The sequence below is a fragment of the Canis lupus genome, chromosome 4, assembly GCF_048164855.1.
Source record: "Canis lupus baileyi chromosome 4, mCanLup2.hap1, whole genome shotgun sequence".
NCBI lineage: Eukaryota > Metazoa > Chordata > Mammalia > Carnivora > Canidae > Canis > Canis lupus.
The window spans coordinates 7,978,125-7,993,815 of NC_132841.1; the positions used below are offsets into that span (position 1 = coordinate 7,978,125).

A 15,691-nucleotide genomic window follows, 5' to 3' on the forward strand; every position below is an offset into this window, starting at 1 on the left:
CGGCAGACCGGGAGCCCGGGAGGAGCCGGCGGAGCGGGAGGAGGAAGACGGAGGAGGAGGAGCAGCGCCGCGCCCCCGCCCCGGCCGCCCGCCCGCCCGCCCGCCCGCCGGACCCCGGGCGGACCGCTCCAGCCGCAGCCGCAGCCGCAGCCGCAGCCGCGGGGCCGGGCCGCCTCCCGCCGGAGCCCGGCGCCGGCAGAGTCCGGGCCGATGGGCAGCCCCGGGCAGCGGCGGGCGGCGAGGCGGCGGCCCCGGTAGGCGCCGCCGCGCGCTCGCGGGCTGCAGCAGGTCCCCGCGGACTGCGTCTCCGACCAAGGTGCGTGTCGGGCGAGCGGACGGGGAGCGCGGCGGGTCGGCTCGGAGCCTCCGCTCGTGTGCGCGCACGGCCCGGCGAGGACTGCCCCGGGGTGAAGGCGCTGCCCCGGGGGCGCCCGGGGGCCGACGGCGCGGCCGCGGGGCGGGGCGGGGCGGGGCGGGGGCGCGGGCGGGGGTCCCGCGGGCGGAGGGGTTGCCGCCGCCGCCGCTCCCGCAAAGTTACCGATCGCAGGAAGGTTATTCCCGGCCTGGGGACGCGAGCGCTCGCGAGGACCTCCCGGGGCGCAGCAACTCCTCTGGGACCCACCTGAGAGCGCAGAGAAAAGGCCGCGGGACGCGGGACGCGGGCCCCGGCGCGCGGCGGGGTTACTTGCGGAACTTGCTGCGGGGCCACCCCACCCCCCGGAGGGTGTGCGACCCCCGCGCGCGCCCTCGCCCTCGCCCTCGCCCTCGCCCCCGCCCGGCCCCTCCCTCCGGGGGAGATCCGGGCCGGGGCGAGCGCCCTCCGGACTCGGGGCCCCGGGGTGCCGACGGCTGTGCCGCCCCGGGTGCCCGCGCCGCGCTCCGCCTGCCGCTCCCGGGCCTGGTCGGGTCCCCGCGTTACTGAAGCTGGTCTGACCACGTCCTGGGAGCATCCCCTAGAGCACCTACAGATTAATTTCCAACCGTGCCACAAACCCAAAGAATCAATTTCGGTTCATCATCTACAAGCGAGAGCCGATGCTTCTAGGGAAGAGAAAACAACTTGGCATTGCCCCTCTGGGAGATATTTATCATCATTAACCTGCTCCAGCTAAATTAATTCAGCCCAGGATGACTCCAGCGTGAGTATTGGAAAAAATCAAGTGCATTGGTCACGGAATCGTAGTCACCGAAACATGATTTTGGTCAAAATAAAATTGTGCACGTTTTGGGTTTTGTGTAAATGAGTGTTGGTTTTCATAAGGATGGCCTTTCTTTTCTTTTCTTTTTTTTTTTTAAAAAACAAAGAATCTTGATGATTCTCATAGGTTTGCTTTCAGTAAGTTCAAAATAGTCACTAAGATTTTTCTTTTCTTTGCCTCTTTTGTCTGCAGTTTTCATTTCTAAATGTTAACACTAGATGGCTTTCTTATGACAGGCATTTAGTTAACTGGGCTTTTGAGTTGCCTGTCTGCCATCGGGGCTGCAATTTTTCCAGTTTTGCAATTAGTAACGGGAGAAAAAAGGTCTCCAGAACTGTTGCTTTCTTTGAAATATATTAGTTCCTTATAAAACAAACACCTAGATTCCAATAGGTGTGCTATTATTTCTGGCATTCCTAAAGATGAATTTTAGGAGGCAACTTGCTCACCATTTTTAATCACAAATTTAAGGATGTCTGTTTTATGTTTTCATTTATTTGAGGAATGTATTTAGACAGCATTTTCACTTACAGTGTTTACTGCTTAGTTTAGTAGTTCACTGCTTGTTTCAGAGAGGGCTAAATCAATATTATTCATGGGGAAGTACAGTCTTTCTTGAGTTTTGGGTACAGATAGCATTGCTTCTTCCTAAGATTCCAGTCATACATACATGTAGTTGGGAGTGCACATGCATGATTCATTCATCCCAAGGATTGTGTTAGGGTCATCTTCACTTCTTTCCTCCTAGTTGATGCTTGGTTTTTCACTTTTAAGCACAATCCTTTTCCTGAGAAGTACAGTAGCCTGTAGTTGGCCATTTTAGCAGAAGCAGGTTCTCAGTTACACATTTTAAGCACTTTCTTTCTAAAGTAAGACCATGGCAGCCTGTCCAAATCTTGCCTAGGTAGGCAAACTTGTTCATAAGCTGGAGAAATTATCTTGGACTCATTTTATAGCCGTCATTTATTGTGTGTCTTGCCCAGCTTAAAATATGACATATTGAATTTGTTTGTTCTAAATTAGAGTGTATTCATAAATAGCTGAAGAAAAAAAAAAAAAACTCTGTGGCAAACATCTGGGAAGTAGGAAATGAAATCAGAAACAGCTTTTATCAGTACCCACATGCTACCTATAGATGGGGTGAAATGAACTTGGGTAAGAAGCAGTATAAGCATTTGGTCTGGAAAATAAGAGATAAATTGCAGATATGGAGGTAGAGCTTCTGGCCTTGGGGTATAGGCTGCAGATTTTCCCCAGCCGATTTAAGTGCATATTTTTCATCAGATGCTTCTGTTAAGTCTTAGCCTTTAAGGGAATTATCAGAGCATCATGATTTGGCTTTTATGATGTTTATTGTAGTTCAAGCTGGGTACTGGGGGTTTGTAAGCTGTCTGCCCCCCCCCCCCCGAACTGGAATGGTATTTTAAAGGATTCCTTGATACCTGAGCTTGGTAAACACCTGTCTGCCTGGGGAATCTTTTCACCTGAGGCAATAGGAGTAGTGGGTTATTCATTTTGATTATCTATTCTTGAAAGTGAGGAAATATTAGTGAGCTACCTTGAAAGGGCAATGGTTTGGTAATTGAAACTGATTTGAAAGTGTATGGTTATCAAAGCAAATTTAAAAGAGATCATGTTTACTGCATACTTTGCAAAGAAGTGTGTGTTTAAGTGGATACCAGCCTGATCTAAGTGGATACCGCCTCCATCTGAATCCCAGCCATAATTGGTAAATGCAAGGTGTTTTGGTGGTTTTTTTTTTTTTCTTTTTTTCTTGAGATTGAGGAAGGCATCAAGTCTCTGCATTTATGATCTACTTGTTGTGGCAGTTTAGGATTACATATCCTTACAAAGACATGCTGAATTTGAAGAAAATTTAGACTGAAAAGCAATGCAGTTTTTTTTTTTCTGTTTTGAATCTGAATGAAATATGCCATACAGTTCTAAAGAATACAAGAAGTCGTGTTCCAGATTTTTCTACTCCTGTGCATGTACCTAATTTCTTTGCAGGGTGATAGAATAGGGAGCAGTAGGTGGGAGGGATAGGAAATGCTAGTTTCCTGACTCTACTGCCTGGCACAAATGAGTTTGGATAAAGTGTTTCCATGATCCCTTTCAGCACTAACATTTTAGATTTCTTTAACATTTAAAATAAAGGTATTAGCGTAATGGACATGACCCATGGTTGATGTTTTTCATGACTCTCTTTTCTTTCATCGCCTTATTTTGTGTTTGTACATGGACATTGGTTTGCTGACCTTGGTTTACCTCAGAATCTGTGATTGATTCAGAAATTGCTTTTCTGTTCTAATCATATTTTGCTGTGACCCCTTCAAAGGAGAGAGAACAATACAGTAGGACTTTTGAATGCTTCATAACTTCAGAGCTAAATTATTTTGATCCTTCCTGGATTTGATTCGTAAACTTTGGTTCCCAAGAGGGTTGAAGTGAGCCACATCTGACCCGTAGTAGAGATTCTGTGTCTTGAGAAATTTCATATTTAGTATAACCCAGTTCCATGGCCCCTTCCCCCTGTCCCAGCCAAGTTGGGTGATAAGAAAGAAGAAAAGAGGCAGTAAGTTGAGTCTAGTTGTTCTAATATCTCCATACTACAGAGATCCTTAAGGTTACCCCTTCCTGTTGGTGCTGTATATTTTGTTCTTATCCATCTATGAAATAAAAACAAAAGTGGATTTTAGGGATCATGATATTTGTCTGTATGTGATGCTGCCATGCAAACACTAAGACAGCAGTTACTGTTTTCACTACATTTCATCAAGGTAGATTGATATATACCCCACTTCCTTCAGCCTCCCCGGCAAAAAGGAGGAAGGAATATGCATGCTGCAAGACAGGAAGGTTCTTCCCCTCCAGAGGGAAATGTTAAGTCCCAGAGGGGACATAATTGTTGAAATTATCCAACATTTGCATACATAGACACTTTTTCCTTTTGCATCACCCAGTGAAAACTTCTCTGAGGTCCAGGGTTTAGAAGTCACCATCCAGCCCAACTAACCCTTCTGTGATGCTGGGATCTTTTTCTGTGTTCTACAAGTGGTCTTCCAGCAATATCTGAACATTGCCTAGAAGAGGTGGAGAGTTCCACCCTGCTGACCTTTTAGACTATTAGAAAGTGGTTTTTTGTTTTGTTTTGTTTTGTTTTTAACCTGTAACATTGAAATCTAAAGTTACTTGCTGATTTGTATTCTACTCCCTTGGTGGCCTGTACCACAGGTCTTTATAGATGTATTTCAGTTACTCACTGGGCAACACCTGTCAAAGTTGGACCCAGAACTGAAGTCTTCCCGTTCAGCTTGACCTGGGCAGAGTAGGAGTGCCCTTCCTTCCACTTGCATGTCCTGCTTGCATGGATGGAGTCCAAGGGTGCATTCATTTTTTTGGTGGCCACGCTGCTCAGACTCAGTGAGTTTCCTGCTCACTAAAACCCCTAAGTCCTTAATCATATGCTGCTGTTAGCCATATTTTGCCTTCCTGTATGAATGTCATTGCAAGATTTGACATGTATTGTGCTTTGTTTTGCTTTATTTTATTTGGTTCTACCCCTGGTGTTTCTTGGAGTATGACTCTGTCATTTAGAACCTTTTTTTGTTCTCTCAAAGAAATGCCATCTGCAGGGTACATCACATCTCTACCCAAGTCACTGATACATCTCTACCCAAGTCACTGATGAAATTATTAAATTGGCTCAACTATGAATCATGTCTCTGGAAGCTTCTAGGTTTATAAGGAGTTACTTTGGTTCTGGTTAGGTTACTAATGCACCTACTTTCTTACTGGCTGGCCCTTGTTTCTCTGCCTTTTCCACGCAGATGTCCTGAAAGAGCCTGTCAAACATCCTTTGCTGCTTCTACTGGTCAAGTTATTCTAAGACAGAAGTGAGTTCAATTTTAGTGTATCCCTAGTAATTAGAACTGTGCTCTGCATGGTTGGTGAATAAGAAATATTTGTTTAATGACTGACTGACCGAGTGACCTAGAAAAATGGGGCCCCATTGTGACCTCTGACCTCAGGAGGTCTTAGGCATTAAAAAGACTGCGGGAAAAATCAGAGTATTATTGGACGCTCTAAGCTTATTTTGTAGCTGGGTATTATTTTATTTTGCATAATTTTCAGGTGGTAGAGAACAGAACCATGATATTTTACCATTTTTCTGGTGTTTTAATTATTAACCAGCAGATACTCTTCCCTTCCTATTCTCCAAATATATTTAGTCCTGAGGGGCTTCTTGAGCTCTGCGCATTGGATGACTCCATATTTTTCGCTTTTGCAGTTTTGCTAAATCTGGAAGAAGCTCCCAGTTAGTTGAGCTGTTCAAGCAATCAGAGTCATCCAAAGGAGGCTGTTTAGTTGTGCATCCAGTTACTCATAAGTAAAAAAATCTAGGTAGAGAGCCAATGTAAAAAATTGTTACTATGGAAAGTCAGAACTCTTGGGTAAATAAAAAATTATGTATGCTGTATGAACTATTTGTGTAGAGTTAAAAAAGCATTTCTGATAGCAGTGCTTAGGGCGGCATAGTAGCCCGTATAGCGAGCATGATGATTGCTTTCCTGGTCTTCTCGGGGGCTTGATAATGCATTTGGTTCCTGGTTGAACAGTGCGTATTCATGGGGTTCACGAATAGCTCTGGGATATAGTCTCCTATGTATTGAAGTTTCTAATAAGTAATTTTAAGAATTACAATTTTAATTTTTCATAAAGGACAAAAGCTGTGGTTTGAGTATTAATACCTCAACCTAAAGAACAGTGATTTCTTTGTAGTAGGTTTTCTAAACTTTTTTCAACATGGATACCCCTTCTATACAAAATCACTTACCTAAATAGCTCTCTATACATGTATGCCTATGCATACATACATACATGTCTGTGTATATGTGTTTGTGCATATGCATATATATACATGTACGCATGTAAATTTATAATGTTAAGATATGGACATTATAAAACATAAAAATAAACATTTTAAGAAGGATGGCATATTAAAAATAAATAAAAGTGGACTATTTCCTTTTGCATTTCAAGGGCTCTTTTGTTACCTTGTGAAATGTGTGGCCCCTAGTCTAGAGACCTGCACTCTACCCCCCTCTCAGATTAGAGTTCATGACTGGTTGGAAGCAGTTTCTCAGGAGTCTCTCAGCATCTTGTGAGGAACGTTTAAAGACAGACCGGATCCTCCTATCCTTCCTGGGCTTCTGTTTACTGTATTTGTTCCTATTCTGAGGCTTTTTTTTTTTTTTTTACTTTGGGCTGTTCTCTTCCAGAATTGCTTATGGGTTAATTAGAGGTTTCATTTTTTTCATTTTTTTGTAGAGGAGGGGATAACGTTTTGAGGGATACTGTTCTCCTTGGAACATTTCTAATTGAATTTAGCCGTTGAAGAAGCCTCCTACTAGCACACATAGCCCATACCAGCACCAGGATCAAGATGAAGGGATGGGATGTAACTAATCATTTGCTCATCCAGAAACTTCTGAAAAGTAACAAGTTTCTTTTTTAAAGATGTTATTTATTTATTCATGAGAGACACACAGAGGGAGAAGCAGAGACACAGGCAGAGGGAGAAGGAGGCTCCATGCCGGGAGCCCGATGTGGGACTGGATCCCAGGACTTCAGGATCACGCCCTGGGCCGAAGGGAGGTGCTCAACCACTGAGCTACCCAGGCATCCCTAATTTTTTCTTTCTTTCTTTCTTTCTTTCTTTCTTTCTTTCTTTCTTTCTTTCTTTCTTTCTTTCTTTCTTTCTTTTCTTTTCTTTTCTTTCTTTTCTTTCTTTTCTTTCTTTTCTTTCTTTTCTTTCTTTTCTTTCTTTTCTTTCTTTTCTTTCTTTTTTCTTTCTTTTCTTTCTTTTCTTTCTTTTTTTTTTTTAAATAGGCTCTACACCCAGTGTGGAGTCTAGCATAGGGCTTGAGCCCACAACCATGAGATTGAGACCTGAGCTGAGATCAAGAGTCGCTTGCTTAACTGACCGAGCCACCCAGGCACCCCTGAAGAGTAAGAACAAACTTAAAAGTATGGAATAGTATAGTTCTGCCTGTGTGTCATTGGCTAGAACTGTAGCACACACTAGTTCCTCCTTCGAGAGTGTAGAAGCCCAGCCACCTAGCCTGTCCAGAGCCCTGGTGCTGCAGCTGCCCAGCTGAACCAGCACTTCCCACCCCACCCACCCTCCTTTGCACTTTCTGCTCAACTGTACTCTGCTTGATCTTAATCTGAAGCACTTAGGATCGCCTGACCTAATACCGTGTGTGTCTGTGTGTATGTGTATTTTTCAAATAGGCTCCACACCCAGCTTGGGGCTTGAACTCAGGACCCTGAGATCAAGAGTCGCACTCTCTACTGACTGAGCCAGCCAGGTGCCCCCAATATTTGTATCTTAATTTTTATATGCTAATCTTTTGTCTCCCCTCAATAGAATACAAGGGCCATATGGGAGGGGTATTTCTGGTTCACTCACCAGGCCTGCCAGATCTTCCCTGGGTTTTGCCAACATAATAGGCTCTAAGCAAACAAATATTTGTTAAAGGGATGATGGAGAGCCATGGATTTAAACATGAAGGAAGTGTGTATCTTGGCTTTTATAAGTAAGCTAAGTAATGTTGCCTTAAAAGTTCTGGTTATTTATTTTGTAAATGGTCTATCTAAACAACCTTTTATACTTACTTTTTTTTTCTTTCTTTTTTTTTTTTTATATACTTACTTTTAAATCTTTTCCAGGACACTTGAGATGACCTGTGATTGGACTTTGATACCAAACTAGTGAAAGTGGAGAAGTAGTTCCTGAAGAGAGTGAGAGTGGAGGTCCATCTGTTCTGAGGACCTTGGTAGCCTCCTTCAGAGGGCATGGCTCTGGAATCTGGGGCATCCTGGGGATGTCCTTTCCTTTCCTTTTTTTTTTTTTTTTTTTTTTTTTTTAAGATTTTATTTATTCATGGGAGACACAGAGAGAGACAGAGACAGAGACGTAGGTGGAGGGAGAGGCAGGCTCCCTGCAGGGATCCCAATGTGGGACTTGATCCCAGGACCCCTGGGTCACTACCTGAGCCGAAGGCAGATGCTCAAGCACTGAGCCTCCCAGGTGCCCTGGGTGTCCTTGTTTTTATGAGAAGGTGTGGTCTACACCTTTCCCAGGTTTGAAAGTCTCAAGGGCACAGCCCTGTTAGAATCCGATAAGGCTGCAGTTCACGTAAAAACCCTCATTAGGCTTGTTAATAAAGATGAGTGAAAAGACATGATTTCTGAATTGTGCAGCATCAGCTATAGTCTTTAACCTGTCCAGTCCATTAGCCACAATCATTTCTGGAGGAGAACGTGATTTTTGGAAACTTGTCAGTAGTGTACTATATAACTCTTGTTGATTTAGGACTTTTGAGGATTACAAAGTATGTGAGAAGAGTTACTTATACCTTAAATATAGTAGGTGCTCAGTAAGCATAAAAGTCTCTCATCTTGAATATCCTGATACAGTATTAATTCCTACATTCCAGGAATTCAGAAGGGTGTAACTCTTTTTTTTTTTTTTTAAGATTTTATTTATTTGAGCGAAAGAGAGAGAGAGAGAGGGCGAGCAAGCGAGCATGAGCTGGGAAGGGGTAGGTGGAGGGGGAAAGGTAGACTCCCCGCTGAGCAGGGAGCCAGATGTGGAGCTTGATCTCTGGACCCTGGGATTGTGGCCTGAGCCGAAGGCAGACCCTTAACACTGAGCATCCAGGTGCTCTCAGAGGGATGTCATTCTAACTCCTGCTTGTATAAATCTGTGTTAAGATGTGCTGTAATAAGATTTGAGGCACGATTTTGAGATTCCTCTAAATAAAAGTAAAATCACCTCACCGATCAACTGATTTTGAGGGTCAATAGAAGTCATTTGCTTGGAATGATGCATCTATTTTTCTATTTAAAAACTTTGATGTGATAGTAGGAATGAGTGAGGGAGACCAATGTTTTTGACTTAGGAATGGAATAAAGAATTAAGTATTCTTCAAAATAAATGCAAAACCAGTGATTGTGCTGGAATGTTCTTTGACATTTTCTTAGGTACTTAACGAAAACCTTCGAGCTGATGATGGGACGATCCCCTTTTACTGACACAAAAACTAAGGTTTAAGGAGAGAACACATGGTTTTCTGAGTCATCTTAGTCTTCAACTTTGAACCCAGTCTCTGCCCCCAGTATAGGGCTCGTTCTTTGCTCCCAGCCACCTTGTGAGGTGTGGTTGGTCTCCACAGAGCATGGAAGGAGTGAGTGGAAGGAGGGAGGAGGGAAAGAAGCTGCATGCGCAGGAGAATGGTGGAATACAACCAGCTGTCCCTGAAAGGGGGAGAAAAGTGGCCCAGGGTTCGGCTAACGAATCTGACAAATGCCCTGTTCTATCAGCCAGTGGATCATCTGTTATTAATTAGAAATGTTGTAATTTGTGGTGGGGTAGCGATTCTGCTGATCGAATCTGGTTATCTGCCCTTTGTTGGGGAGCGAGGGGAACATTTCTTTAGCTCCTGCGTCTTTGCCAAGATTAAAAGAAGTATAAGGGGAAAACAATTTTTGTTTTGCATTTATACTTTGCCAGATTTGCATAATCTTTGTTTGAGCCAGTTGAATGTGAATCCCTAAATAAATTTCAGGCATTTAAATATTTAAAAGGATTCATCCACAGCACTTTACTCACCCAAAGAATAAGTGCTTACAACAAAGAGAAGAACCCCCTTGCAGATGTAGCCCATACAGACTTTGTTCACCTTGTCACTGAATTATAATACATTAATAGCAAAGCTAGAATTGGAACATTTGCTGAAATGCTCGGCTGGCTCTAGTCCAAAATATTGTTTCCCTGGTAGAGAAAGCAGCAAGGTTTGTTTAAAGCTGGCAGCCAGCCAGTCCGAAGGGCTCTGACGCAATCACTGCAGTCACTACTTTGCTCCGGCTGCTAATTTTAGGGCAGTTAAATCTGGGTGATGTCTGATGACTGCTGTCGCTGTGCGTCTGGTGGCGCGGAGCTTTCCAAACCCAACCTCCGAGCCTGGCATCACAGTCCACGCTCGGCTTTCTCCGAAATGAGCTGTGGAGCAGAGGCGATGTTGGGCTGGCCCAGGGTGTGAGGAGTGCTGAGGAGCAGAGCCCTCGCAGGGCTTTGGGAGACACCGCCTTGAATCTCACTATTTTCTTTGTCACTCCGTCAACAAATCCGTCTCCGAGTACACTTGGCCGTGGGAGGTGTTGGGGATGGAGGCAAGTGTAAATAGAGGCTCCCGCCTTCCCAGGGCAGCACGATGACAACACTTTTCTTGTTTTCCTTGCTCTGCCTGCAAGCGCCGGCTGGTTTAACGCTGAGCTTCCTCTGCCTTCTCCTTTTCTGGAAAAGGTAAAACCGAGGAGAATGATGAGAAATTTTGGAAAGCCATTTGGAGCACTGTATAGAAGAGCCCCAGGGTAGAATTTTCTGTCTATTCCAGGAGCTGGAGGTGGGGTGAGGCATGGTTTTGTGGCCCTGTACACTCCGCTGAGCTTCCTGGACAATGAGTATAATCCAATTTAAAAATAAGAATGGGAGCCACACAACCTCCAGGTCAGGTCTGTTTCAACGCTGGACTTCTCAGATTTCCCAGTTAGCGGGAAGCATCTTGGGGTAGGAGACTCAGGAGGGCAGGGGCCTGTGACTTCATCCCCTGCTGTACCCCAGGTAAGTGTCTAGCATAGACACCAAATTAACTGACTCATAGCATTTCCAGCCTCATAGGGCCCTTCCAGTTATCCTTGAACCAAACTTCCTCATGTAACTGATTCAGAAACTTAAGAGAATATCTTACCAGCTAGGCCCTATTGTGGAAAAGAATGGGCCGCCTTACTGGATGATAAACTCCTCACCCATTCTGTTGTAGTTGTGGCCTTGCTGCTGGCTACATGTCAGGTGGATGAAGAAAATCCCTAGGATGGATGGGCACTGCAGCTTCTTCAGTTGAAGGCTCCCCAGGCTGTTGAGACTGTGGTGGATTGCTTAGTCAGGAGAACATTCAAGAAGGCAGGGCCTGAGTTATGCTTTGGAAAATGGTTAGAATTTGAATTTTCCATGAGGGGCCCTTGTATGCATCGACACTTATGGCTCTGTAGGGACCAGAATGCAGATAAAACTGTCACTTAGTTGTTCATTTACTCCCAGTATTGTCTACAGCTCACTCTGCCTGAAACAAAACTCCCCTCCTTGCCTGGTTTAGGTTTTGCAACTCCAAAAATGGATTTTTATTATCAAAGCAACATCAAGGAGAAGTGAGGGACAGAAGTTTTGACATGGTGGTTAACTTGTCTGTTGCATAACAGAGTCAATCTGACTTTTCCCCCATTGGAATTTGTTAAAGGTTATAGAATGTGTCTTAAATATAGAAAAAATATAGAAAGTAAATGATGTATTTTTAAAATATTGAGGTGTAATAGAGAACATTGTGTTAGTTTCAGGTGTACAGCATAACAATCAACATTTCTATGTGTTGTATAATGACCTCCATAGTAAGTCTGGTTACAGAATTGTGCTTTTTTGTGTAATGAGAACTTTTAAGATCTGTCTTCGCAACTTTCACATATACTTTCCAGTATTATTTACTATCACACCATGCTGTACATTATGTCCCCAGGACTTACTGATTTTATAACTGGAAGTTTGTGCCTTCCAGTTATTGGTGTATTGGTATACAGTTACTGAATCTTTTTCAGTTGTTTGCCCAGAAAACACATGCACAGTATTACAGTTGCAATTCAAGGTCACGTGTTCTAAGACTAGGAATTTATAACTTTGGGTACTTGATTTCCTTAGGTGATTTATTTGAAAATTATTCTGAGTAGTCAAAGTTTTGAATTAAGGCAGCAGGCTTGGGAAGCAGGATTGTGGACAGTGAGTACTTACCCCGCAGAGGGCTCAGAGTGCTTGTCCCCCCTGGGGTCTCTCCAGGGTATGCGTTAGTTAAGTTGCTGTCCATGCCCTGTTGCTTGGGCTTACCTTTTAAGTGCCATGAAGTTGTAGTAAGTGCTGGGTAAGATTTGCATTCTCCTTTAAACTCTATGACAAGAGATCTCAATATAATCACCCTATGCTTGCCCTCAGATTTTTTTCATACAGATTTTCAAGCATACAGATAAATTATAAAAATTATGTAGTAGACACCGTATTATCTGCCACCTATGTTGTATAAAGTGTTAACATTTTACTAAATTTGGTATATGCATATCTATCCATCAGTCCATTTTTGGGAGGATGCATTTTAAAGTAAGTGGCACACATCAGTGTACTTGGGCTAAACACATCAATGTACATATCATAAATGAGTTTAAAACTTTTGACTTATTTTTTTGATCTAAAACTTATAAGATGAAATGCAGACATTGTAAGTGTATCATTATGAGTGTCGATCAAAATACACACCCATTGAACTCATACTTCTGTTAGGATATACCTACCACCGGAAGGTTCTTTCCTGCCCCTTCCCCATCGTCTTACTTCTGCCCCCCAACCCTCATCCTGGGCAACACTGTTCTCATTTTTTTTTTCTTTGCCATAGATAAGTGTTGTCTGTGTTTGAACTTCCTATAAATGGGATCTTGCAGTATATACTTTTTTTGTGCAAGGCTTTTGCTCAGCATAATGTTTTCCTATTTTGTCATGTTTTTAAATATATTACAACGCCAGGCTGGCTTTAGCTACGTCTTGATCGTGGGCCCTTTTGGAAGGTCATATTGTCAAGTGATTTTAGGGAGCAATTTCTTTTGGGTATTTGTGTATCTTTCTTAAATCTCATCTTCCCTTGTGAATAGGGATGTGATTTTTACACTTAATTTGGCCATTTTCTAACTGAATCTCATCTTACATTCCACCCATATGTCCGAGAAACCAGGCACATCTTCGGTCAGTTTACAGACACTTGCTGCAGGGTAAACTCAGGCTGGTGGGCAGATTTCAGCTGAGCCCTCTTGCTTCTGAAGAGTTGGATTGACACAAGAACCATTTACTTGTGTGTGCTACTTGGAAAATTTTAGGTAAAAGAGAATCCGTGTATTTATTTTTGCCAAGTCTGTTCTTACCTTTGTGATTTAACTTCTAGGGTTTGACATTAAGGAAATTTTGTAAGGCATCTCTGAGGTATAATTTCTAGTTCAAATGTAATAAATTATTAAAGCTAAAATTTCCTGAGTTCAATTTTATGACATAAAAAAATTAGGAGATTTTTTAATCACCTAGGGTGAGGAGATACTGGCTAATAAAATACTAGCCGACTTGAGAAAAAGAAAATACTAGATTTAATTAACTGTGCCTTTTGCTCTGCCCACTGTTAATGAAGCTCCAAGTTGCTACACCTCTCTAGCTAGATACAAACTAGTAAGTTTTCATCAGCAGTACCAGCTTAATGTTTTCTGTTTGTTTGTTTTTTTGTTGTTATTTTTAAAAGTATGCTATTGGTGTGTGAAGATTTTTCTTGAGAGCTGTTGGTTAAGGAGTTCTACCTGCTGTATAAGAAACTCTAAAATGCAGGTCCAGATAAGAGATAACCTGGCTTTTTTCCAACATCTGGGTGAGTGCTGCACAACTCGGCCTGACACTCATGGAACCAGGTTCCTTCAATCTCGTTTCTCCACCTCAGGACCTCAGCCTCATGGCAGGGTGAAGCCTGCTGGGCATGTCTGTACTCAGGCTTGCTGTAAAGGGGCCGAGCACCTAGGCGTGGTCATCTAAAATTCCTGCAGGGCTCTGCATGACTCCTGCTCTCATTCCTCTGGGGAAATCAAGGCCCCCACTGCACCTAACTTCAGGGGGTGCCGGGGAATGAAGGTTGTGTTGTGACCGTGCATGCGCCTCTGGTCCACAACTGTGGCATTGGCCCTGCCCATGGTATAGTGGGTGCTCAGATGTCTTGCTTCGTTTGTCAGACACTTACCACGTGCTCTTTTGTGCCAGGCGCAGTTCTAGGGAGGGACTCAAATTACAGTCGTGAGTGGGCAGATGCGGGTGTTCTTATAGCACTTGCGTTCTGGAAATATAGTAGATCTTCTAATAATTTCTCAGTAGATTTTTTTTTCTTTTTTTTCTTTTTTAATGGGAGGGAGTGCTGCCTTAAAGTGCGGTTTAGTTCTGAGTGGAGGAAGGGAGGGTAAAGTCTACTAATAATGAGATTGCAGGCAGATTCTGTAACTCTGAAAGAAATGTTTCTGGGGACATGGATTAGGGGATGTAATAAAGGACCTCGTCCCCTGTTTAAAATGCAGACTCATAATAGAAGGCTTAAGAGACACTTGATGAATGGAATAATGGAAATCATTTATTCTGGAGCCAGAGGGTTTCTCGGTAGCAGAAACCTTTTGAATGACTGCAGGGTGCTGCGGCCTGCGTGCCATTCAGGAGGAAGTTCCGTTGGAGTCCGAGGGCCATCTCCCGCTCTGAGAGGGGCTGTGATGAGGTCATGGGGCAGATCTAAAGGAAACAGTTGCGTGTGTGACTTCCCCTCCTCTCTGGTGAGCTGGTAGGACACTGCTTTCGCCCCCAAAGAACTTTGAACAGATTCTTTGCCAGCACCTTGAAAGACTCTTGAGTGACAGTCCGCTGGGTCCAAGTGGCTGCTTTGGAGACCATGTGGAGCAGATTGTGAGTCCCTCTGGGCTCAAGGGCACGAGGTCAGTGCATCTTGGGTGCCAAGAGTGTGGAGGTGGGGAGTGGCCGCCATGTCCGGCCTCTGAGTACTGAGTTCTCTAGAGTAAGCCTGTGGGTTTCCAGGCGTGTGTAGAATCATCCTGGGGCTACCAAACTAAATAAATTCCTTCTAGTGGGCCACCTCATAACACCCAGAATGTGCTGTGAACCTGAGTTTATTTCCCTCAGAACGTTTGAGAGAAGGGACTTCCTTCCGCTCGCTTGTTCCGCGTCGAGGGGACTGTATCCAGCTTCGGATCAGCTTTGTTTCCGAGAGGTCGGGAGCGCTCGTGATCTTGAATGAAGGTCTGCAAGAGTGAAAACTTAGTGATTCAGTTGCATTTGTCATCTTGCACTGACAAGTTCAAAGGGCAGTGGGGGTGGGGTAGGGAGGAACTCTTGGTTGACATTAATGACACAAACGTTTTTAAGGATGGAGAGGCTGAATGGTTTTTATTTTTCACAGGAGCATCATGGCATTTTTGATAATGCATTTCCTCCTGATTGCTATCTGCTCAGGATATGTTACAGATGGGTTATGCTGATTTTGCTAATTTTTGCCAATAATTTAAGCACGGAAGGACTCAGGGAACCTCCCGAGCGATAAGAACACAGCTGCTAAGGATAACTTTGAGAGAAGAGCATTTCTGGAGGCTTTCATATGATTTGGGGGCAGTAGCCGCAGCTAAGCTGCCGCAGATGGTGTGTTTTCAACTCACACTGTGGCAGTTTGGGCGTTTTTTACATCTTTTTGTTTGTAATGAACAAAAGAGCAGTATGGAACTTAATCAGTTAGATCAAGTGTATATAAATT

General features: G+C 43.8%; 1 protein-coding gene across 7 annotated transcripts in view; it reads left to right on the top strand.

Moving 5' to 3' along the window:
* The first annotated feature begins 853 nt into the window (after positions 1-853).
* SIPA1L2 (signal induced proliferation associated 1 like 2) overlaps positions 854-15,691 on the top strand; it is a 212,729-nt gene continuing 197,891 nt past the window's right edge. For 3 of the 7 annotated variants that reach the window (XM_072823061.1, XM_072823060.1, XM_072823063.1), the window contains exon 1: positions 855-1,139. The gene's annotated coding sequence lies outside the window, so the exon portion shown is untranslated. Of the gene's footprint in view, positions 1,140-15,691 lie in introns of all 7 variants that reach the window. The other 4 variants (XM_072823065.1, XM_072823066.1, XM_072823062.1 and 1 more) reach the window with 2 other exon arrangements.